This window comes from Harmonia axyridis, chromosome 5 (assembly GCF_914767665.1).
Source record: "Harmonia axyridis chromosome 5, icHarAxyr1.1, whole genome shotgun sequence".
Taxonomy (NCBI): domain Eukaryota; kingdom Metazoa; phylum Arthropoda; class Insecta; order Coleoptera; family Coccinellidae; genus Harmonia; species Harmonia axyridis.
Genome location: NC_059505.1, coordinates 33607275 through 33634988, shown reverse-complemented (window position 1 = coordinate 33634988; position 27714 = coordinate 33607275). Strand labels below are relative to the sequence as shown.

Here is a 27714-nt window from a genome sequence, read left to right as displayed (position 1 = left end):
GTTGTTCTCCCACGATTGACTAGATGATAGATTTTCAAGTACGTTCCTGTGATACGTAATATTGCGTCTACTGTTTCGGAAAAATAATCCGTAATAAACTCAAATTTCAAATTAAAAAATTTCAGGATAATTTCGGATGTTCCTGTTAGTTTCAAAATCGCAGATTTGATCTTGTTGAAAATTTAGATGTAGAATGCAAATTTTAAGCCTCGTTCGAAATTTAATGGTAACCAGATCCAAACTCTGAACTGAAAGTGTACATGAATTGACTGAAAGCTCCTTCCAACAAGATGGTGCATGTAAGAGCTCACACAGCTAGAAAAACTTCTTTGAAGGAAAAAGGCTACACATGTTACTACCCCTTGTATACTAAATGCAGTATACAAGGGGTGACTGTCAGAAGAGACCATCAGAGAGAAATCGTCTGCAATATAGGAGTGGGACACTGATACGTGCATCAACTGACGCCGCCACAATATAGTTTTGAGTGATTCGCCATATTGAACCAATAATTACTATTATATCATTGATGGGAACTTTTTTTCTTATTGCTGTTGGAGTCGGCGCTCTGCACTTTGCAATTTTCCAATTTATTTATAATTATTATCCCCGACTTTTGCCTATACGCGTAGGATTTCTCCTGGCCATCTGCTTCTCACTCCTCGCTAAGGCCCAGTTTCACCAAATGCTTTAATCTTGACTTGGCTCTTAAGTGAGGCCTTAGATCACGATTAATGTAATGTAGCGTTTCACCACACTCCAAAGCGCCATTTAATCTACCAATCGCGATTTAGCACTAATCGGCCATTTTTGGAGGATTATAACCTTTCAAGTTGAGATTAATAATTATTTATCAGTATGGAACTCTTGTCTATGTAATTATTTTTCCGGAAATTTCTAATTTTTGGGTCAATTTTATCAAAATATGACTATATGTATAGGCTCAATATTTCCCATTTAAAATACACGTAAACTTTGTTTTTGTGTTTTATGAAATTTATTGCAAAGAATAATTTATTGATATGTTTGATTGAAATATTATTTAAGAAGCAGTTAAACTTGTTAATAAAAATAAATAAGTTAATAAAATTACTTATATCGTTTTTTTTTCCAGAATGTGTGGTTTTGTGAAATGGGATAATTCCTTTTTAACTTCTGCAAGTTTCCGACATTTCGAAGCACATCACTCGACATTTTCGGCAAAAATTAACTTTGTTTTTTGTTTACAAGATGACAAATGATTTGAAATGTTATGAGTTATGAATAAGATGCATCTTAGTTATGAATGAATGACACCTGACACCTAGCGCCAATGGTGGTCATCACTGCTAATACGATACAGAACACTATATAAATGTTTGTTCACAACGTTGCCAAATGGTTTGACTATTTAATCGCGATTTGGTTAATCGCGATCATCTTCGGACGGGTTGATGTATGGTGAAACAGAAAACACTGTTAAGCCTGCTTTAGTAACAAGCGGAGTTTAATCAATCTGGGATCAAGTGCTGTTTGGTGAAACTGGGCCTAAGAGGAACATTCACTCAATCCCAGATATTTAAAATATCAGAAGGGTAGAGCTCGGTCGTGTCCGGTCCTTGTGGTCCCCCTGGTTCTCGTCGAACTTCTGGTCCTCTTACACGCGATCCTTGGACCTGTCCTTTGCTTCCTAGGAGTTTTCTCACCGTCCTTGCAGTGCCTAAAAGAACAGCTTTTTGCATTATATTATGTATATACTCACTAAGTCCTAGTTGCTTAATATTTCTCTTGAGATTTTTGGGTACTATTCCTGTTGTTGACATTATAATTGGAATAGTTCTCGTTGATATCATTCTCCACTTGGCGCTTTATCTGAAATTCGAGGTCCCTATATTTTTAAATTTTTTCGACCTCTTTTTGACGCATGTTGTTGTTATAAGGTATTGCTACGTCGATGAGTATTGCTGCCTTTTGATGTTTATCAACAAGCAGTATATCTGGCCTGTTGTGAGGGACTGTTTTATCAGTCAAAACTGTACGATCCCAGTACAGTTTATAGCGTTCGTTTTCCAGGATGGTTTCCGGTCAGTACTTGTAGTATGCCACTTTTTCAGAATGAATTATTGTTAATTTGGTTGCCATTTCTTGGTGTAGTATCTTTCCTACTGCATCGTGTCTCTCTTTACATTCATTTCCTGCAATTTTTATTATTATTATTATATTATTTCAATATTACGTGTACAACTTTGCTTCCGCCGTTTTGCAATAGATAGCTGTAGCGGTAAGTGGTAGTCGAAATAAATCGTAGATGTCATACAATAAGCTCAGGTATTTGTAAACATAACGCCATCGAAACATTAGTCGATTTGTGTCTGCATCATCAAGTTATTCTCGATTGAACATGTCAGCTTACGAGCCAAATTCTCGTAATTCGCGGGAGGTTCGAATTTTATGCTTCAATATGAAGAAATCTGCGGCTGATGATCATCAAATGCTCTCAAATACCTATGGTGATACCGCTATCTGTGAAAGAACGTACCGAGAGTGGTTTCAAGTTTCAACGCATCAAGAACGGTTATTATGAGGACGAAGACCAACATGGCGGTGGAAGAGAAAAGGTTTTCGAAGATGCAGAATTGGAGGCATTACTTGATCAAGACTCGTGTCAAACGCAACAAGAATTAGCAGTATCATTGGAAATGACGCAACAAGCCATTTCAAAACGCTTGAAAGTCATGGGAATGATTCAGAAACAAGGAAATTGGGTGCCGTACGAGTTGAAGCAGAGAGATGTTGAACGGCGTTTGTTTTTCTTGTGAACAGCTATTTGCAAGGCAAAGACGGAAGGGATTTCTGCATCGCATTGTGACTGAGGACAAAAAATTGGTTCAATACCTTAATCCTAAGCGCAGAGAAGCACGAGGATATCCCGGCCATGCTTCCACGTCGATGGCCAAACCGAATATTCACGGTTCCAAGGTCATGCTGAGTATTTGGTGGAACCTGCAAGGTGTAGTGTATTATCAGTTGTTAAAACAATTACAGGTGATCGTTATCGAACGCAATCGATGCATTTCAGCAGAGCATTGAAAGGCACACGAGCACACGGTTACAGAAACTTCTGTCTTTTTTAGGAAAAAAGGCTAAATTGACGTGTAATGAATACTATTATACCATTGGTTGAAATTCAAACTTTATCGTCTCCTTCATTGTCTCGTGATCGGTACCTACTCAACTTTTCTCTTATTGGTGCTGGAATCAACGATCTGCAATCTGTGTTTTACTAGATCATTGACTATACTTATTTATTTTTACGTCAATTGTTAAGTCTATTAATCAATCATAAGTAATTATAAGTTAAGTCCAGTAGGAATTACCAGACTCTATGGCTCATCATGTTAGACAGATAATCTCTGATTAATTTCAATAATAACCATAATTTCCTATCTATTATCCTGAACAAAGCTTTTTATTGAATACCTACATAATCTATAGAATAGCTGTAATATTAACTGGGAATTCCTCATAGTTCATAACAAGTCTGGAGGTAATTCGAATATGTTGTCAAAATATAATTCTCTGCCAGCTATTTTGAGATCTGCCAATTTATTAATTAGCCTAATTATCAGATATTTATTTTTAGAAGTTTGGCACATGAACCACTCTACAAGAGCTCCTAAATATTTTCGATGATACATTCTCAATCAAAATCTGGTTGACACTTCCTATCGACTCAAAATAATGTCTACGAAAAATAGTTATTTTAATCAAGTAAATAAAAAAGACACGTGGAGCGAAATCTGGCAAAAACAAGTTTGTGAAAGGGTATTCAACTGATTTTATTGAAATATTGTGATTTTAGAGATTTGATTTATGCGAATGATCAAAAAAGTCTCAACAATCTCGTTGGACAAGTTGAAAGGAAGACTTGAACTCCGCTATTGATACAGTAGAAGCAAACAGTGAACGTGACCTTGAACATATGACAACTTTCAAATTTGCGATTTTGATAACCCTTTATTACTGTAACATTCTTCAACAGTTTCATGCTACCAGAGAAAACACATTTGGGCAGAATTGTTTAGCAATTTTCTTCAACTGAAATCCTATTCAGATGTAAAATTACAATTCTCGTTCAGAATTTCATGTTGATCGGCTAGAACTAGAACAAAATCGAAATGGATATCAGAACTAAATATTCAAGAAGAATATTGGAAAGAATATCCCATATTTTCGTGATAGCATATCCGATTTACATGACATATTGCCTGTATATTAAGACTAACAATTTCAAGCATCATGCAGAATTTAGTATCAACAACATCATCAGGACCATAGAAATTCAAGCAGAATATCGAAAAAAAAGGTATTATTTTAGTGACAACAGATCACATTGGGATAAGATTTCGCGAGTAAATACAAATCAACAATTCCAACATATAGGCTATCTTTGTATGAAAGATCGTATTCATATCGTCATCAGAACCTTATAGGATATTCAATATGTGATCTTCAGGGGTGCGATTGGCTCATGAATCACGTTGTTCCTTAATTCTTTTTTAAATCTCAGAGAATTGGTTTATTATTTCTTCACATATCACAGATTATTACAAGAATTATATAAATATCACGATGTCTGTTTTTTAATTCTATGCTGTTTTATATTCAGAATCATTCAATTTTATGTGAAGGTTCCGTAAAATTGATAACGTATGATCAATCCATTGAATATCACAGATCGTTTTCAGTATCAGAACATGGAGAATGGTTATAAAGCACAAGCAGTGAACAAGAAAGATATTAAGATATTAGCCTCGAAAACAGAGTGCAACAACTATAATCAATTTCGAAATAACAACCATCATTTGAAGAATTCTGAAAAACAATATCATTTTACATTTCTCAAGAGGTCTTGTGGATTCGTTCTGTAGACTTAATTACTGAAATTAACTGAAAAGTACTAATTATTTCCAACTATATACTGTTCACAACTTATACAGGGCAAGGGGAGGCTATGAATAACTGTTATTTAGCATGTAATTTTTATTCTTTATTGTAAATTATTTCATGTCATTATTATATGGCGATATGAGTGGAAATCCCAATCACGTAGCACCGTATTTTGCGCTCACTCCGTATACCTAATCATAAATGTTGGAAATTTTGCATTGATTTTATCGATGCTTATAATCACTTGAATTTGGCATAGGAAATTATATTCTTCCCATTTTTTTAATCTTCTATAACGGAACCAACGTATGGTTCCGTTAGAACCTACTACAAAATATTGAGATGTTAATTACGATGAAATGATTTCAAGATTGATGATATCTATTCAGTTGGAGTTCAACAGGTCTGAATTTTATGTAGATCGTGAAGAATAAAAAAATTTCTTGAATCAAATCCCCTGAAAATTTCAGTTTGTTTTGGAATGAGTGGTATCCAAAAATAGATCTGAATATAATTCTTTTGTCCAAAGTTCAATACTTTTTTTTGGAAACTATAAAAACTTATTTCCTGGAGATTGTAAAAAAATCATTTGTTATGCTGCACTGATCCTACTGGTGCGAGAGCGTGATCTCAGAAATTTGAAGTAGAAAAATCAAGAAATCCAATTTTGAAAAAATCATCTCTTCAAGAATAGACTCAACAGATTGACGAAATTAAAAACGAAGTATTATATCATATATGAAAGTTCGATCGGAATTCAAAGATTGTTATTCAAAAGTAAATATCAATTTATCCGTTCGATCAATAAATATTTTGTTTTTTGTGAAATTTTGAAAAATTAATGGAATAACCGATGAGCAAAAAATGTAAAATCCACTAGAGAGGTCAAACAAAGAGGTTATTCTCCATTTTACTTATTAGAAATACAGTAAGATGCTGGGTTTTGACCCAGTACACCTGGGTTCGAATCCCCAAAACTCCAATTTTTTTCCGTTTGTTAACTGCTTTTTTCTATGATTTTCAATATTCTACGAGATCAAAGATACATTCTGCTGATCAAAACAACGCATCGTCGTTTCCGAACGTTGTTTGGAGCTGTTTTAGCGGAATGAACAGCATTTATTTGATCGATATTTGACAATGAATGAAACATGAAACTACACTCCTGAGTCAAAGAGAGCTTTGGTTGGGTGGAACATCAGCTGGCAAGATGATGTCATCCGTATTTTGGAACGTGCATGGCATATTGTTCATTGACTATCTTGATAGAGCTATGATCGGCAACAGTGAATATTGCATAACGTTATTGGACCGATTGTGCGCAGAAATGAAGAAAATACGCACTCAAATGCAAACAAAAATTTTCTTTCACCAAGGCAATCAATGCTCCTTACCACAAATCAGATCGAAAGATAAATCTTTCCACAGAAATGGTATAGAAAAGTTAGAGGAGCGTTGGAGTGAATGTTTCATTCTTGAAGGTGACTGTGTGAAGGTGACTTAACAAAGAAAGTGTGTTGACTGTTTAGGATTAGGATTTATTGAGTGAAGTATTATTTCAAGCTTTACGCAAAAATGCTTCTTCATCGCATCACCAGAATCATAGAAAATTCAAGCAGAATGGGGAAATGCACTTCAGAGAAGTCAGGAGTTTTTGATTTCTAGTATTGCTCCGATTTTGCTCCTGGAGATCACGTATAGATATGAATAGTTGTTTTTTCTTTAAGGACGAAATTGGCATATGAAGAAACGAGCGCAAAAGTACCTTACTTTACGTCATCAGAAAAGAAAAGTCAAGCAGAATAAGGAAAGCACCACGTCGAAGTCAGGAGTTTTGATCTCTCGTCAGTCATGCTCCAATTTCGCTGTTGGATATCACGAATATATAAAAAACAGTTCTGTTTTCCTCAAGGACGAAATTGAAACATGCAGGAACGAGCGCAAAAGCACCTGACTTTACATCATCAGACTCATAGAAAATTCAAGTAGAATAAGGAAAGCACTTCAGCGAGGACGAGAGGTTTTGATCTCTCGTCAGTCATGCTCCAATTTCGCTCTTGGAGATCACGTATACATATGAACAGTTTTGTTTTCTTCAAGGACGAAATTGGCACATGAAGGCACGAGCGCAAAAGCACCTGACTTTGAGTCATCAGAATCAAAGAATTTAGTAGAATAAGAAAAGCACTTCAGCGAAGATAGGAGTTTTTGATCTCTCGTCAGTCATACCTCGATTTCGCTCTTGTAGACAACGTGTACATATAAACAGTTCTGTTTTCTCCAAGGACGGAATTGGCACATGAAGGAACGAGCGCAAAAGCACCTGACTTTATGCCATCAGAATCATAGAAAATGCAAGCAAAATAAGGAAAGCACTTCAACAAAGTCAGCAGTTTTCGATCTCTCGTCAGTTATGCTCCAATTTTGCTCTTGGAGATCAATGTTCCTCATCACAAATCAGATAGCTTTGGAGTGAATGTTTCATTCTTGAACAGAGTAAAATTTTTAAGAAAGAAAATGTGTTGACTGTTTAGGATTAGGATTTATTGAGAGATATTTATGTGGACAGACTGCCAAGGATGACCATGCACTGGATATCACCAAACCGCAGGAAGCGAGGAAGACCCAAGAAATCATGGAAGGAAGGAATAACCAAGGCTAGGAGTGATAGGAATCTAAGAGAGGACCAATGGAACGATAGGAACGAGTGGAAGTTAGGCATCGGACAACGTCGCCGGACGTTTTAAAACCGATTATATATATATTTATTGAATGAAGTACTATTTCAAGCTTTACGCAAAAATGTTTTTTCATCGCATCACCAAAATCATAGAAAATTCAAGCAGAATGGGGAAAAGCACTTCAGCGAAGTCAGGAGTTTTTGATCTCTCGTTAGTGATGCTCCAATTTCGCTCTTGGAGATCACGTATATATATAAACAGTTCTATTTTCTTCAAGGACGAAATCGGCATATGAAGCAACGAGCGCAAAAGCACCTGACTTTACGTTATCAGAATCATAGAAAATTGAAGCAGAATAAGGAAAGCACTTCAGCGAACTCAGGAGTTTTTGATCTCTCGTCAGTCATGCTCCGATTTCGCTCCTGGAGATCTCGTATAGATATAAACAGTTCTGTTTTCTTCAAGGACGGAATCAGCACATGAACGAACGAGTACAAAAGCACCTGACTTTACGTCATCAGAATCAAAGAATTTAGTAGAATAAGAAAAGCACTTCAGCGAAGATAGGAGTTTTTGATCTCTCGTCAGTCATACCTCGATTTCGTTCTTGGAGATCACGTGTACTTATAAACAGTTCTGTTTTCGCCAAGGACGAGATTGGCACATGAAGGAACGAGCGCAAAAGCACCTGACTTTATGCCATCAGAATCATAGAAAATTCTAGCAGAATATGGAAAGCACTTCAGCGAATTCAGGAGTTTTTGATTTCTCGTATAGATATAAACAGTTCTATTTTCTTCAAGGACGGAATTAGCACATGAACGAACGAGTGCAAAAGCACCTGACTTTACGTCATCAGAATCAAAGAATTTAGTAGAATAAGAAAAGCACTTCAGCGAAGATAGGAGTTTTTGATCTCTCATACCTCGATTTCGCTCTTGGAGATCATGTGTACATATAAACAGTTCTGTTTTCTCCAAGGACGAGATTGGCACATGAAGGAACGAGCGCAAAAGCACCTAAGTTTATGCCATCAGAATCATAGAAAATTCAAGCAGAATAAGGAAAGCACTTCAACAAAGTCAGCAGTTTTCGATCTCTCGTCAGTTATGCTCCAATTTTGCTCTTGGAGATCAAGTATACATGAAAACAGTTCTGTTTTCTTCAAGGACGGAATTGGCACATGAATAACGAACGAGCGCAAAAGCACCTGACTCTCCTCGTTTTATATGTTTGACACCAGCAAATTAACGATCTCAAATGGAATATGCACTTTTAAACATGTCGCGGAAATAGTATCGGCGTTCCCCGTCATAAACTTAAATCTCGTCTAGATCACAAGTTTGCCAACTTGTATTTTCCTTCGGCCCACACGTCATCGTCTGGCCAAAACTCTACACGGTGTCCCCATTAAAAGGCCGTGCAACGAAAATAATATGCGTTCCCAATTTCGAAACGAGATAAACTTACATTCCGCTAACTACAACGATCGCGCTGCTTGTCAATGAATCCACATCGCCTTTTATGTAATTCCAATATAAGCACTTCTTTTTGCCATTCCGTCTGCACCGTCGGATTACCTCATCGGTGCCATTTCTTCAGCGTACAGTGAAAGCCTCATTGTTGGTAATCGAAGTGTATTGTTCATGGTTCAGTTCTTGTTCGATTCGATTGATGAAGTACGGAGATTCGTGTGTGAGCATCTTCTGTGATTGATTGTGCTCTGGGTTGTTGGTGATGTCTTGTGCGTTGTACCAAAGTGTGTGCGGTCGTTCTGTCCTTGATCTAGTTGGCTGATTTTGGAGGAGGTTAGTTCTTTGAGGATTTTGTTGTAAGTGATGTTATAAGAGCTACTAACACGTTGCTAAGTTATATTTTAACAAGAAGCATGATTGCTGGAGGCAACAAAAATCCGGGTCGAAGACAAGGTTTTTGCACCTTTATGAATGCTTTTTGTTAAAAAAATATTACTTTGCATTGTGATTTTTCGATTGTTTTCACAGGAAAAATCAAATGCTCGAATGGTAGTTGACGAGATGATGTCATGAGACCATAATTACTTGTTCTTTGAAGGTGTTTTAATTTTTGGTGGCAACAGCTGTCAAGCTTTGTCGCGGGTCACTCGAAAAAACTGCTAATAGGTGATGTTATATAGTTTTTCCATCTGAAAACCATTTGCAATTCCAAATTGAGCATTTGTGATTGGTGCATATTAAGACAAGGACATTGATAATAGACGAGATAATTTTATGACAATCGAAAGCTCGTTACTTTGTCATAATTTGTCGTAAAATTATGAGATATTTGTTGATGCCCGAGGGATATTTGACGGGAAATTTTTTGACAAAAAAACGTAGGACTTCATTAAAATTCAACTAAACATAAGATTCGTTGCTGTTCTCTTCTATAGATGATCTATTACCGTGAGCATCTTGGACTGATTTAAATACTTAATTGTTAAACGAGTCAATCAATAGTCATTATAGTACTTTTTTGGAAGAGTTTGCACAAAATGTTCCGCATGGTCTAAACCGTTGCTTCTTTATATAAGGTCTCGTCTTTCTTTCTTCTATTGACCGCCCAATTTTTTAGTATCAACATAAATTCCTCTAAGCTGCTCATTCAATTCATATTCTAGTTCGAAAGCGGCAAACTAATAAATAAATAAAAATAAAATATTCTCGTTCGTAGTAAAAAGCCATAAATATTCCCCAAATATATTAGTGACTGTTTGTTGTATTTCTAGGAATTTTTCTTTGATTTGCCCATTTATACATTGTTATATGTTGAACATACGCATTGACAAAACGCGACGTTTTGAAATTTATTTGAAATGAAGTTGTCAAACTCAATCGTGTAGTCATAGTGATTGATAATTGCACTGAATGCAATTATCGTAAGTAATTGCACAAGTGCATCAAAATTACCGATAATTTTGCATGACAGCGTGTTGTCATAAAAACTGCATGAGTTCATTTTCATTTTTGGAGAAAGAGCCCGACACCGAAGGTGGAGGGCTCTTTCTCCAAAAATGAAAATGACCGAATGCAGTTTTTCAAAGAAAACACGCTGGAATGCGAAATTATCCGGTCATTTTGATGCACGAGTGTAATTCGGGGGAATATTTCCCGAATAAACTGTTACATTACCTGTCAAACTGATTTAGAATGGAATTGCCATAGATTCGAACTGTGTAAGATGCATAGAAACTAAGCATCTATGAACAGAACAATTATCGCAGTGCAGTTTCGCTTCCTACAATGCAATTATCGCTGTAATTTTCGATAATTGTTCTCCAGATACATAGAATTTTTGACAGGAGGGAAATATTCGTGAGTAATTGCACAACTGCATCAAAATTACCGATAATTTTGCATGACAGCGTGTTGTCATAAAAACTGCATGAGTTCATTCTCTTTCTCCAAAAATGAAAATGACCGAATGCAGTTTTTCAAAGAAAACACGCTGGAATGCGAAAATATCCGGTCATTTTGATGCACGAGTGTAATTCGGGGGAATATTTCCCGAATAAACTGTTAACTTGTCAAAGTGACATAGATTCCATAGATGCCATAGATTCGAACTGTGTAAGATTCATAGAAACTATGCATCTATGAACAGAACAATTATCGCAGTGCTATTTCGCTTCCTACAATGCAATTATCGCTGTAATTTTCGATAATTGCATTCCATTTACATAGAATTTTTGAAGTTTGAACTGTCAAAAAATTTTCACAGTATAATATAATTTTCAAATTTGGATCCGGAAATTGTCTCAAACGAGAAGTTGATCAGGAATCCGCCCTCAAATTTCGATTCTGTCCGTCCGGCCATATGTTAGTGAATAAGTGCAACAAATTTTAGCCTGAAACTCTGCATAAAAATATAATGACAGTTTGTTATACAGGGTTTAACATGAGTGGTTGACCATATCCTAAATGCAGGTCATCCAGGCTTTTCAGAAAAGTAGATTGTTGTGTATTCTTAACCAGTTAGTTTTGGAGATACAGGGTGATTCATGAAAATTGTTTGAAATTTCAGTTGTTTCTATTATGGAGTAACTTCATTTCGGTCAAGATGAAATAGATTGCCGCATATACGAACTCTACACAACACTTCAGAGTTATCACTGAGTTCTAGACGCTTTAAGGTAGCCCCATTTTTGACATAATTCGATTAATTGCTTTGTTTATTCAGTTTTTGATTCAGAATAAGATTTTATTTCAAATGGGGCTACTGTAATGTTGTTTATATGTTGATTGTATATCATCGCGTACAGCCTCAGCGATTCATGTTTATGTCACAATAAGAATAAACTATTCTATCTGACTATTATTATAAGTATAAACTTATCAAAACGCTCACTTTCGAATCATCTTTGCACGTGATCAAAAATTTCATTTGTAATGCAAAATTCAAAATAGATTCTATTCATGTTCGATATTGTTATAAATTGTGAAATCACAAAATATATTTGAGAAGCAACATAATTAAAATAAATGAATAAGTTTTCCAAATATCACTTCCTGGTATGTACGCTATCCACAGTTTAAACTCATTCAAGTTTGAAAAAAAATAGTTAAAACCTTGAAATTGCTTCGAATTTTCGATCAAACTCGTTTTGGTTCGAATATAATTTGATTTCTGGTATAAGCAAGATGCAATCATCATTGTGATTGCAAGCATTGCATCGATCATGAAAGAGATACAAAATACAAGAAATTTTCGATGTAATAGATGCAATTTTATGTAATATGTAATAAAATAATAATAATGCGCTTTATGGTATAAGATGCTCTATTTTTATCGACTCGTCTCATGTACAGGATGGTCTTAGTTATTCACATTTCTGTGATATTATTATAGAATATAATAATCTTATATATTTACATAGTTATCGAAGTTAGTTGAGAATTGATAGTTTATATATTCTTTTCGTAACAGAGTGTTATATGACATATTTAACTATCTATTTGAAATTTATCAAATATTTCTATTATCTTGGAAAATTGACTTTTTCATAAACACTTTTTTTAATATTTCCTGAGACTTTGCCAATGCCCCTAAAATATTAATTTAATGACTTCTACACACGGGATTTCTTAGGTGTAATTTGAATTTCATTGAGTTTCGAAGGAACCTAATTCGCTTGTATCAAATAGGTATAGTTTTGAGTGATTTTTTAAAAATAATTTTTTTAGAACTGCAGCGTCTTTTGGACCACCTGTAGAGTGATCCGTAGATTTGTAGAAGACTTGAAAACTATTCGTGAATTCAATTATAAATTTCGTACAATCTCAAACGATTTTTAAGATATGATTCTTTATTCAAGAAATTTGTCGAAAAAAGTGGTCTATGTCAAAAAGTACTACTTACTGATGAATGATGACAAATATGGGGTATTTCGAAATAAGTATTTCATGGAAATTATGAGTAAGAAATAAAAATTAAAAAAACAAGGGAATATTTTGTTGTCACCACTTTTAGACCAGCCTGTAGAGTCAAAAATAATTTAAATTATTTTTTAATTTGAATCATTCGACCGATTATGCGCTATTGAGTCACTCTGTATATAAAATAATAATTTTAAGCCATACCATGCGTCATTATAACCATTTTAGAACCATTATAGAAAATTGAGCAGAATATTGAAAAAATTCCCAATAATTCCATTACGACATAATCCTTTTTCATTGAATTTTCGCAAGTAAATATTTAAAAATATATAAATATAATATATATATAAAAATATAAAATAACGTTTTCAAGCTTTATATGAAATTTCGTCTTGCAGCGTCATCAGCATTATAAAAAAATGAGGAAAACACTCACTGACGTAAGTCAGAAACTTATGGGCGCTCGGTCATTCTTGATCCAATTGGAGACCACAGAACTGTATGTTTCGCACACAAACTACGGTGGGTATCCTCAGAGATGTCCAAGTTGTGAATAGTGTTGATACTTAGCATCAAAGTCGTTGAACACATTCAAACAATAAAATTCATGAAACATAATTGCAACTGTTGTTATTTCGAATGAAGTGAATATTTGTTTGCAGATAGCATAATTTGTATATCACATTAAAATCCAAAACCACTAATTGAATAATCTCTTAGGTATCAATACAAATGGTTCAGGTGTTAAGTAAATTTGAATGTTTCCAATTGTTATGACAAAATCGAATTAGCAATTTCTTCTGTGAATCCTGAAAACTTCCTGCTTGTTAAAATTCTATGAATTTTTTGCTAGTCGAGAATTAAACGTTCCAATTAAATGTTGACGTTGGGAAAATTACTTTTAATGAATTGATGTATTTTTTACAAATCAAGGAGAACTCATACGTTTCATTTCTTTTCTTTCTGTTTCAGATCCTACCTTTTTTACCTACGTAGCCTTAGGTGAGTAGTTTATGGGAATAATCAACAAGTGATAAATTGTATCCATTTGTTGAATGGAAAAGTTCATTTTTCTATGTGGACTCGTTTACATTTTGTCGTAATAATCAAACACTTTTTTAATTGAATTTATTAAGGAGACGGTATTTATGAATTTTATTCAGATTTGAGATGCAATTCTATCATTAAGTATGTTTTAACATACAATGCTGTCATTATTTAATCACGTTATGGAACATACCAATTGAAACATTAACTGTGTCGATTATTTTGGACATTGAAATTCATCAATATTTTAAATTTTAAATAACTTTCATTCAAAATGAAAGATCTTGAGAAGCTACAGTGTTTTTTATTTGAATAATTATTAAGTGAAAATAGAATAATAGAAAAGCTATAGCTAATTTGATTCTTATCCAATCAAATGTATATAAAGTAAAGACGGAGTCAATGCAATACTGCAAACGTGTTTTTAATAGATTGAATTTCCATAAAATTGAAACAGGAGTATTTCAACTGAGCCATATGAAATTTTAGTTTTGGAAATTCTTCAAAAGATGTGCATAATGGTGTAACCTGTCGAATTTTTCTTTGATTTTATTTTTTCATCATTCAACATTTAAAAATGGTGCGTTTTAGGATATGTGACAATGAATAATCAAATTTTCTAAAAGAATTCAATATTCTCATAGTGACTTTTCTGATTGCCTTATTTATGCTAATTTCGAACAGTTTTATGTATCAGTCTTGGGAACCTTCAGAAAAAAAATGAGGAAAGTACTGACATATAGCCAAAAACATCCATTTGCGAATTGTTTCCTTGGAGTGCACATAACTGAATACTAGGTGTAACAGGATCATGGTACACCCCCTGTATTTCCATTAGTTTCAAACGTAATAGATTGAAATTTGGGATATCCCATATAGATAATAAGCGGCCTTTTTGATCTATGAATGATTTTTTTCCACTTCCGGTTTCGTCGGAAGTGATACCAACTTTCAATTTTTAAATGGAACACCCTGTATATTATTACGTTTCTGAAATCTGCATAATTTTCTGAATCAAATGATACCACATAAGTGACAGTTCAAACGTCGACATTTTTTATAATTTAATTTTTAGTTTTCCATTCAAGTGTGCCATGATGGTTCCGATTTATTCCAATTGACCCGTCTAATACAGGGGGTGTACCATGATCCTGTTACACCCGGTATAGTCTCTAAAGGTACAATTGGTGAATGAGTGAAAAAGCGCTCAAAAGCTCCTGACATCACGCTAACGCGTTTATAATCTTTTTTCGATGTTCTTCTTAAATGGCATATTCTATTGGATACTAATTTTAAAAATGTCAAAAAATGGCAGTGTTGCCTTTAAAATGATTTCAAATTGGTATCATCATCTATTGAAAAACTCTTTAGGTACACAATTTATATTGGTAAACGCTTTATTAATGTGAATATTATGAAAATGTATTAAGGATGATAACATTTTGCGATATTTTTAGTCAAAAACGATTAATATGCTTTCAATTCATTAACTACTCTCCTTTTCAATTGAAAGTACACAAACTTCTCTATGTGTGTTTTTTCATTCTAACCGTTGAAAAGTAGATATTTTTAGACCTTAAAATACGAAAGATAATTCTCCTTTTCTTAGAAGCTTCGTTTCCGTATTTGCGAAACTCAAACAAAAATTATGGAAATATGTGGATTTCATAAATAATATTTTTCTGTTTTAATATAACTGCAATTATGCATATTTTCAAGACAAATAGTGCAACAAATTATTATGTCATAAAATTGCCCACGTTCTAGTATAGTGTATTTATTTTAGGAATATTATGATTTTTCCGAGATTTTCTGCTGGTTACCTCATTAGTGTTAATGCCAGTTCTCATAAATTACGAGTTAAATATTTTTGAATAATTGATTATGAAGTTTGAAATTAGATAGATTTGAATGAATAGAAAAATATAATATGAATAATATGATGTATGTAACAATGCAGCGCATGCACCATTTTGGTGTGGTCTATTTCAGATGATAGTACAACAATATTCATTCAAGTGATCAAATTCGAGTGTATGCATGTTCGATTTTTCTGCTATCAGTTCTGCGATATATCAACCAATTCCTGGGAATTTTGCATTTAAATTACAAATTGTGAGTATATGTATGAAAAATTCTACATTTTTAAGCTCTCAATTTTTTTTCCAATTTTGAAATACATAAGTCAGCTCCTTTAGAATTTAATAACTATCTTTTGTTTTTGTAAAACGTTTTCGAAATCATTGTTTTACTATTCGTCAGTTTCCTTGCCTTGAAGGAAGGAATCCTTCCACACAAAATTTTATGACATTATTTTAAAATGGATTCACTAAAATATACGGCTATAATCTCTCATTTATTGCACACTAATCTACCATATGCAAGTTTTATTGCGATATACGTTCAAAAATTACCAACTTCATGTTCAGTTTATGGATTGAGGTAATTTGCTTCTTTATTGCTGATTATCAATGTTTTATTTTCATCTTTGGAATTCCAGAAGAGTTCGATGGCCAATCTTCATAAATGATTGAAGTGGAATCATTTAAATTTGCGGTAGTTAAGAAATTCTAGAACTTGAAGGTCAAGGTTGTTCCGTTATGAGTTTGAAACAGGCCTAAGAAATCTTTTTCAGCATTTTAGTGAAGGTTGTTCACTAAATAATTAGAAGAACAAGGTTTTACCTTTTTCAATGCAAAATAGCAGTTTCAATTCTAAACCAATTTACACATTGAATTAAACTATTAGTTAATAACTAAACCGAAAAAAAATATATTTTGGCGATTTACTCTCAACCAACTTCAACTCTGCCATATACCCTCGATAGCAGAGACTCTGTTGTAAAACGGTTGAGTGTATACTCAGCGTACGGCGCCATCTATCGGGCTAGCAAATAGTCACTATATAAGAATATCAGTAGCAGAATTATTGATCACTAATTCACCACTTTATCCTACGATTGAAAATATTAGGGAAAGTTGAAATAAAAATTTTTCGAAATTTATTTTTTGACGAAACAGTCGCCTTTCAAAGATACGAAATAAGATGGATTTCATTCATTTTCTCTGAATTCTATGAATATACTATGAAAATTTCAATCAGCTGCGTTTCAAACTGGGGGTTCAATTTTTTTGTACCTTACTATTTCCCACTTTCGAGGAAACATTTTGAAAACCAATATTATACTGAAGAAAACATATGTTTCTCTTTTTTTCGATTGGATATATCGTTATCGAGAAAAAAGACTTTGTAAACTTCTCATAACCAGAATGTTGCTTCAAAATTGGAAAATGTTGAGGAATGAAAATGTTGAAGAACACATTTATATAGTAAAGTGTAATGAACCTAAGTAATTGCGAGCATCAGAACATCAAAAAATATTTCTGTGACTTTAAAACCGCCGGTGCGAAGATTTTAGGTGTTGATATGAAATACCCAGTTCTAGATCCGAGCGAAATTTCAAAGTGACCACATCGTCAGAACCATAGAAAATTCAAGAAGAATATCGTACAAAATTTCCCAATATTTCCTTGACACAAAACCAACGGTGTTGCGATTTTGGGAGATTGTTTTTAAATAACAATTTCAAGCTATACTTGCAAATCACATCATCTGAACCATAGAAAATTCGAGAAGAATATTGTAAACGATATAACGTAATTAACATCAGGGTATTCAGATTTCGGGCATTTAAATAAAATAATAGTGTCAAGATCCGTGCAGAATTTCAAGCTGATCACATCATAAAAACAATTAAAATTCGAATGTGATGTAGAATTGGATTCATAAAAATTTTTTGATTGTGGATCCCTTTGGCGATTTGTAACCATATTCGAATAATTGAACTTTAAAAATTGTAAGTAGCTGAGCTGGGACACACTCTATAATTGACCAAATGTAACAACAACAGAGAACAATGCTTCTAATAGAATCTTATATTAATGACTGTTCACATCTTGATAACTCAGAATTGTGTTGATTATCCAGGATAACGTTTTGTATTGTTTAACAATAGAAAACAAATGTTAGTTTTAAGGGGCCTCTAGTCACTCTAGTGTCAAAACTAGCCTATAGAAAAACTTTTGCCTATTGAACTTTTTGTTTGGAATGACTTGGACTAACATAAACAATTCAGCCAATTCCTCAGAAGGCCAGTTTCCCTAATAAAGTGTGAGGTATCCTTTACGCTTCATTCTCAATTTTATGTTGACGCGTCATCAAAAATGTAAAAAAAGGAAAATTCAAATAAAATGAAAAAAATTGAGAATACCAAGAACTTTTGTTCGCGATCATTCATGTGCCAATTTCACCTTTGATGACTACATAACTGCAGCTCCTGAATTCAAGGCAGTGCCTTCTCCCAATGTTTTTAATGATAGTTATGTAAAATTGTATTCAAATAGATTTGAAAAATCTGTCAAATGACCAATCTATCTTTCTCAGGTCACCATTTATGTTTTCTTAAACTTGGTAAACAATTTTTGCGTTTTTCTCATAATGATATAATATTCCTGGGAGATAAATCAAAGTTCGTTTGTCATAAATTTCATATTTTCATTGATCCCTATTTAGTGGCTGCTTTCAAATTTGCTTTATGCTTGTTATGAACAATGCAACAGCTAGTTTTCTTCAATTAAAAAATTTTAATAACTTTGACATAATAGCAAATTGTGGAAGTGGCTGTTCCAGAATCTCATAAACCTTCAGAGTAACAACAGGAAATTGCATATTTTAAAGTAGCCATTTCGGGGAACGTGAATACAAAAATTTAGTGTAAACCTTGCAAATTTTGCGAAAAGGTTTTGTATTTACATATCAACCGAATGAATATGCAAAATGATATTATTAATGATTTATTAAGAGCAGATTGAGTGATATCGAAATAATAATGGTGATGAAATGTGTCAAGTCCAAAATTAATTGGTTGTTTGAATTCGTATTCATTGTTATTTTTCACGAAATTACAATTTCTCAACTAACTTGCCAAGTGGCATGCCATTAAAACATAGAATTACATAATACTTTCAACACAATGTCATTTATCATTTTATTGGAACATTTCTTTTTCGAGGAAATCAAAAATCATATAAAATAATAAGTGCATGCTTCCATGGTTCGATTGTTTTTCTTTCGATATTAAATCATTATTAAAAGGCACAATTTGTATTCAAATTTTTGATGAATTCGGTTTTTTTGAAATTTTTTTTTACGAATAAATGCTTATTCTAGCAATGAACTTGACACCTCTTGAAAATTTCGCCCTTTTTCTTCTTACATCTTACTAAACATCTGGAAAAAACGGCAAAAATCAGTTCTCCTTAGAAATTATGGAATTTTCTTCATTTTATCAACGTTGTGAAGTACCTAATTATGTGCCAAATCATCTAGATAATATAATAATAATAATAATTTCGATCCTTTGGGACATAACAAAGTATATATAAAACAAGTGAAAATAAGATGAAAAATAATTCAAACACTTTCTAAATTAAGATCTGAAGATAAAAATACAGGCCAATTTCGAAATGCTTTATTTTGAAAATATTCGTCTACAAGAGGACCACGAATTGTACGTCAAACACAAAATCCTCTTTTGAATTATAAGGACTCTACCAACATCGGAGGAATTTCCCCAAAGCAAGATGTTATACAAAAGGTGGCTGTATACTAAACTTTAATATATGTTTATAAGAGAATACAGAGGAAGGAAACTTTTAACTCGACTTAGTGCATAATATGAGCTATATAGTTTTTTACGAACTGCATCAATATGTGCGTCCCACTTCAAATAGCTATCGATTTGAATACCAAGTAATTTCATGCATTCCTGTGATCAGATGACAGTATCGAAATGGCGAGTTAATGAACTTATTCATCATCATTAGTCAATAAGAAACATATGCACATTCAATTCACATTGATCATAATGGCATTAAAATTGCACTATTGAACAAAGCTTTGAACTGAGAGATCGTATAAACTCTGTAATTCCTCCAGCTAATGAGAAATTATCAGCGAATAAGATCGCTCTTAATAGTTCGGTAACAGCTTTCCGATAATTGGATTTTTTGATGAAAAGCTTTCTCAAATTCTCTGGAAGATCGTTGATGAAAAGGAGCGGTCCAAAGATAGAGCCCTGAGACACCCCGAATTTCACATTGTGTTCACTGGAAAAAGAGTTGTTTATTTTCACAGAGGCAACTCTACTACCAAGATAGCTACAGATCCAGTCGTAGGATAGTCCTTTGAATCCCAGATTGTAACATTTGTCCAATATGAACTGAAATGAAATCAAAAAACAATCCCGCAACATATGAGCCCCCATCGAGACTGTTATACAAAAATTCCACAAAATCCAATTTACCTGTTTGAGTTGAGCGTCCTGATCTGAAATCATCTAATTTTAAAAATGAAGAAAGCATTGACAGAAGTTTTGACGAGAAAATTCATTTTTTCATTTCAATTATTCTGCTTGAAATAAGGGTGGGCCACGGTCGATGGTACCCTAGACAGTTGCGGAGAACAGAAGGTATTTTTTATTGAAAATTTGGTGTCTTAGTTGGGAACCACTGCTCTTTCGATTAAAAATATTTTCAGTCTTACCGCTTACATAGAAAAATAGTTACACATATATATTTCATATAGAACAATAAATAACTAATGGTTTCACGTCTGTATATTAATAAATATCAAATTGAATTCACGGCGTTCAGAATATAAAACAATCGCTATCGAAATATTTGAAAAAATTCAAGTGGGTAGTTATAAAATAAAAAAAAAAATCGTTGTTGGTCAACTGTGTGTTCTCATGTTCAAGAATACAAAACACCTTTTATTTTTAAGGTTTTTTTAATATTTTTAGCAGTTGATTTATTTCGTGAGATAGGAAAAATAATATAACAATTCCTCCTTTGTAAAATTGGCTGTGTTATTTTTATAATACTCGTCTTATCGATCTCCTATCTGTCTTTAACATTGTATTTCGACCTCCCAAAAATACCAGAGGAGCTTATCAGTTGATTAAATTGGGCCCTAGAGGAATTATTAAAATTTTTGTTGCGTGTCAGAATTTCCAAATAAATTATTGAATTAACCTCAAACATGCCGTACAATCGCGTGAGTCTGTAGAACTGAAAGGTGCGTTTTCAGCAACTGATTAGATTATGAATCGAAAAACCACATTTCAACTGTCAAATGCAGAGCTCTCGTTTCCTGTACAGGCAGATTATTTTACGGGGATGTACAATAATTGAATTTTCTAATACGAAACGATGAGTGGAGCGGATTGAAGCATTTCGATGACGTGGAATGATTGAAATGACAAAGTGAATAGAGAATTGATTCTGCCATTCGTTTTTCGAAAACATAATTGAAAACACGAATGTGTGTTATGAAGTAATAATAATCCATTATATCTATGGACGCGAACATTTTGTGCAGTTGTTCCTGGACATGATGAAGAGTCTTTGATGAAAATAATTTCTCCGATTGACAGCAAATATTGATTTTGCAGACACATATCAATCAGCAAAGTATTACTTTTCCTGCAAAGGGATTATTCTCAATGCGAAAAAACATTCGATATTTTCTGACAATCAATATTTTTTGCCATCTTCCTTATTTCTGGAGGAGCAAGTACTTCTTCACTTTTCGTGGAATTTTCTTTACTGGAAATAGAAGGCATAACCTACTGAACACAAATGACATAAGAAATGTCAAAGAATAATACACTGTAGTGCCATTATAACGATTTTGAATTTTATGATAACTATTGGAAAATCCTTTACCTAAATTTGAAATAAAATAACTCGACTGAGCATGCTGCAATTTAGGTGGAATGTATATCAAAAACCCCCGTCTAGGAAAACTAACCGAGAACAAAGTCATCCTAATAAATTATACCTAAAAACTTTTGTTAGTGCTTAATTGAATTTTTCATCAAGATTTCTAATGATCACTCAGTTGTTGAATCGTGCAACAAATGTTGAATAATAGTTTATTTTAAAACAAGGTGCAGAACGGTCACCTATTCCAACACGAAGGCGAAAGCCGAACGCATGAGTGTTGGAATTGCCTTCTGCAACGAGTATTAGACGATATTTTCTCTATTTCAGTCAAGTTTTTTGAAATATTGTCGAAATTCAATTAAAAATTCAGATTATACATCCTAGTGACTTTTGTATTGTTTCTTGGCAGTTGGTGTGCCTGTTATGAAAATTGACAGATTAAGCAATTTGAATTTGAATCGTTAATTTCGAATTCTGAAATAATTTATAATTACGCATTAAATTCGTGAATTATATCTGACGAAATCGATTTAACACCACCAGAATCAAGGGAAATTGCAAATAAAGTTGCAAATAATTTCACTATATCCAAATAATATTGTATTGACAATTGAAGTGTGTTGAAATTTGATAAAATCGGAAGTCATTGTAGACAACCACAAAACGAAACATATAACTGAAAATAATGTAATTGCAGCACTGTTTTCAGTACTGTAATGAACTAATAACGATACTGAAATAGAGATAAAAATATTTTGTTCAAGAGTTGTTTACTTCAGGTTTCGATTGTGCTTTTACTTTTTGAGTTTGAAACAATTTGACGCACAGTGAGGTGATTGATTTCAAAAATCGAATCTCCATTTGCATTTTTTTAAATGAATTTACATAATGTTTATGTATGACGTAAGTTATTATTTTGAATGCCGAAATCGCAGACTTTCATATCGAAATTATAATTTTTACCTTCTTCGAACTTTTGTAGACCTATCCATTCCCAACTGACGTCAACCTAATTCTATACCTTGCCATCGATTGTCCAAGAACAATCGATGGGAGTTTTCCCAAAATGTTCGAAATATGATTGTACCTACTTATTCTGACATCAATCAATATTTTAGGACTCGAGTTGGCCATGTTAGTGGTAAATTATCACTTGACATAAAATTTTGACGCCAAAATTTTCCGATTTTAATCTGAAAGTTTGTTTTTGACTCAAAAAAAATGCCATAAGCAAAATTCTTTAAATAAGTATTCCAGATGACTATTCCACAAGAAAATCAGGCGAAAAATAACACCTATAATAAATTTGAGAAATCCGAGAATTGAAAGTTCTAGAAAAAAATCGAGTTTTATAGTATTAAATTGAAAATTGTTGATTTTTAATCAATTTTTGAAGTTAAAATTACAATAGTTGTTAACTATTATTGCTCTCGAATTATTATCATCCTGATTATAATTCCTGAAAATATTGATTGGCATTAGATATACCATTGTCCCCTCTAAGACGGAGTGATCACTGAATGCACCTTAATTTCAATTAACTCTTCTTCAATAAATCCTTTTTTTGGCCTGTGTTGAAATTTTAGATGCACTATGGGAATGGTTCGTTATTTTGAACTTTTTCGTGCTCATTCTTATATTTTTCGTAGATGTTGTCCATTTTGATATCGAATTTATCCTTAGAGGCATGTTTTTGTATCAAATTCCTCTTTCCCAATTTGTATGTGTAGTCAAAAAGTCAGTTGTTACATTTGGATTTTATTTCCATCAGTTTAAGGTATAAGCGAACAGCGAACATGAAAATAAATTCCCTCTATTTTTCACTCACCATTAATTATTCGATAAGTTTTTGAATCCACTTGAGAAGTCTTGAAAGACTTAGGGAGTAATAAATTGAGCAATTAGCTGCCTCATTGCCACGCCAATTTGAAGGAGCTATATGGAAAACTTTCTTTTGGAACCCATCTGTCTTATCTTTATCGTAATAGTTGACTTTTCTTAGAAAATCTTCAGTAGAAAATGCTTTAGAACTGGATTTTCCTTTCTCTGGTGAAATTTGAAGCTTTTCGCACTTTGATTCTCTAATTATATAATTAAGCCGTGGGTTAGATTGATCATTCTATCATATTCTTTAAAGAGCTCTCTCGAATCATCTGTGCAGTGGTGTTCTGTACATATATTATTTTGAGATAGAGCAATACAAAAAATTTTCAACTTAAAAAAAAACATGTGTAGATGTAGGTGATCTCAGTATACGCAGAGGAAATGTAAACGAGGCTTCATACATTTCAACGTATGATACAAGAGTACAGATAAAAATCTCTGCAGAAACTCTGTCTCCCCGTGTAAGTGTAGTGATTGGTTTGTGTATTTGTTTATAGGATGTGCAGATATATTTATATTGAAGGGCTTCTTCCTCGTCCAAACAAAATCTTTTCCATCCTTCCTCTTCACCAAAAGTTGACGACATTTATATTATAATTAAATCTGAAATGAAAAAAGGGACCAGAAAGGAGTAATGAATGTAATAGTTTTCATTATATTGAATTAAAGTTCTAAAGAAATCTGAAACTGAATGGATAGCTTGGAAACCATGAAATTTATAAATTGGACAAGTATCGACCAAATGTCAATGGTCGATGGTCAATGGTGTTCCATAAAGATCTCACACTGGATTCTTTGATTTTTTAAAGGCGTATTCTTCTGTTATTTTTGCAAATTTTTTAGAGTTGTTTCTCGATCTAAGGAGTAGTTTCTGTCCAGCTGTAATACCAAAAACTGATTCCACACAGAAGTTCCTTATATTCGTGGTTTTAAAAGGTACCAGCCGCCATATTTAGGCTCAGAAACCGGTAACCAATCAAAAACGAGACCACGCGTGTCGCCACTGTGGTTTATTAAGTCACTGTAATGTAATCTACAATTGACTATTAGATTATTTGACAAACATTCATTTCCTAAGCTTGAAATGCCTAGGCATGTTATCTAAGCTATCTTGAATTTGAGAAATGTAAAATTTTATTACTGAAAAACCAACTTGTTGTTAGTTAAAAGTCGTAAGGAATGAGTAATTAGAGAACCAATCTCTCTATTCCTATAAAGCTATTGTTCTATTCGGAATCTTCTTTACTTTGACCTTATCTGCTCAAATTTTGACATTGTATCAAAAATTAAAGGCCCACTGCGAAAAAATAATGATAAACTTAATTCACACAAATGTCAATACGAACACAACAGTCATTTTCAAGCTGATGAAACCTCATCACGAAAGATCACAATTTTCAAAAATTGAAACCATGCCATGATATGTAACTTTCTCAAAAAATCTGAAATTTTCAGTTTTAAGTGTAAATTTTCAGATCAGAAAGTGCCTTAAAGCTCTTGATAGTACTTGTTAAAAATCCTCGACAAATATTCATGAAAACTACACAAAAACTGCTAACATTGATAGCTCGAAACAAATTTATTCTGTGTACACGTTTGAACACTAAACTCTACACTATCAAAACTGCCGAAATGAATAACTTGAGAGACAACTTCATTGCTTTTCATCGTCCATATCTCTCTTAATTCGAAGATTCAATGTCAAAGTCCAAGCTTCCTCAATTTCAGCGTATTGCGGAAGCTTAACCGTTTTTTTATTTTTATTTTATACAGGTGTAGAATGCTGTCGCGTAATCTCGTTCAGAACGCTTAAAATGCGTTCAGAAAACTCGAAAATTAGAACTACGTTTCGTGATGTATGTTGTTTGTAATCATCTTTCATTTCCTCATCTATAATTTTTCCCATAAACCAGACTTCTCGAAGTTTCGTATAAATTCCTTCCTCGACAATAAAATTTGCAAACAAGACACTTAATCTTCTCATTAATTTATTCTTGAATAAATTTTATCTCCTATATATATCAGACTAATTGGACAACGTGAGTATGGCAGAAATATTAATCACGATTGGGGGTAGCAGCGATGAATATACAGGGTGATTCACCGCGATGGCCTATTAGACGTTTATGGAAAACTAATCATAACTTTGTGCTGAAAATTTGCATGTTGGGGTTTGAGACAATGATCTTTCTCCCTAAAATATTTTCAGATCTCTTCCGGTTTTACCGGAAACAGACTAGTACTTTCTTTCTTCATATGACACACTCAGTATATTATTCCATCATAAGATAGCTTATTTGATGAAAATTTCAGCAATATGCCATACCTTAGGCATAAACTCAACGGTTCTTGAGTTAATGAAAAAAATGGTGGCCACGAGGACTCACATTTTTTTTAATATTTCTGCAGAAAAAGTTTTTTCGAAAAAACCTTTTTCATTTTCGATTCTGCAAATACGTTCTATTATAAGACTGTTTGCGGTTTGGACCAAAAATGTACAGGGTGTTTATCAGAAGATCATGAAGTTGGACAGGGTTACTTAAACATGCCCTATACCTAAAATGAATACTTTGAAAGTAATCAAGGAAGCTTTAAACGAAAAGAAACAGCAATTTCAAACTGTGTGGAGTAGTCAGTGACTTCCGGAAAACACAGAAAGTAAATGAAATTCAATGTTTCGATAACTAAATTGGACATTTCACGAACTGTAATCAATTATTCGTAATTAAAAATTGTATTGGTTTATGGATTTCTCAACATTCTCAACGAACAATCAATTACAATTCATGAAGTGTCAAATTAAGTTATCAAAACATCGAATTTTAGTTACTTTCAGTCTTTTCCGGAAGTCACAGACTACTCCACACAGTTAGAAATAGCGGTTTTTCCTCATTTAAAGTACTTTCTCGATAACTCTTGAAGTATTCATTTTAGGTATAGGGTATGTTGAAGTAACCCCCCCTTTTTATACGTAGAATTGACTGAAATAATAAAAAATATAGGTCCTAATTTGAAAATCTTGTGTTTTAATGAATTTGAGTTGTCCAAGTTCATGATCTTCTGACCCTGTACAGTCTTGGTCCAAACCGCTAAAAGTCTTATAATAGAAAGTGAGTCTAAAGGTGTTAAATCACTAGATCGTGGTGGCAAATTCGATTCTGTCCATCCATCCACGATAACTCTCGAACAGAAAATCCTAGGAATTTAAAATTTTCCAGGTATGTTCAGATCTCGAATGCCACGGTTGAGTTCACTAATGAAAAAAATCCGACTAGGAGTTCCGTGAATATGGCTATTCAAAATGTTACTTTCCTGATTATCTCAAGACTAATGATTCGAATGAAATGAAATATAAAATTTAGATGTAAAATATAATTTCAAGTTTCATGAAAATTTTCCTGTTGATCGCGTCACCAGAACTAGAGGAAACTCGAGAAGATTATCGAAAAAAAATTACCCAATATATTTGTGACCACAAAACCGACGGATTTGAGATTTCAGGTGAAGATATAAAATAATGGTTTCAAGCCTTGTGCAAGACTTCGTGTTGACCGCACCAACTAACGGTAAAAAATTCAAGCAGAATGTAAAAAATAATTACTCAATATTTCCGTAAAATCAGAATAAAATGATCACCAAATGTTCATACCGAATTTTAGGTGGATCGTATCGTCAGAAACTCTTCATCTAGATAATCTAACGAACAACAATGACATTATAAGAAAAATATCACACAATTCCGTGGTCTCCAACGACGCTATAGGCTCAAAACTTCCCGAAGGCGAAGTAGATTACATATTTTCAAAAATGTGTTTAATTTGATGAATGAAAATTAAAATTACAGTTGTTACAATTTTTTATGATAATTCCAGACGCTGAAGGAAGTCTAGATAAGTTTGAAATTGTATGTTCCGTCATTGTTACTGGTTCAACAATTTGCTCTTCATATGATTCACCTTCACCCTAGATTTTCTGTGCCGTTTCAACTTT

General features: G+C 33.2%; 1 protein-coding gene across 2 annotated transcripts in view; it reads left to right on the top strand.

Moving 5' to 3' along the window:
* Window positions 1-27714, top strand: part of LOC123681307 (elongation of very long chain fatty acids protein AAEL008004-like) — a 61575-nt gene that overhangs the window by 20089 nt on the left and 13772 nt on the right. For both annotated transcript variants that reach the window (XM_045619634.1, XM_045619635.1), the window contains exon 2: window positions 13979-14008. The gene's annotated coding sequence lies outside the window, so the exon portion shown is untranslated. The remainder of the gene's footprint in view (window positions 1-13978; window positions 14009-27714) is intronic.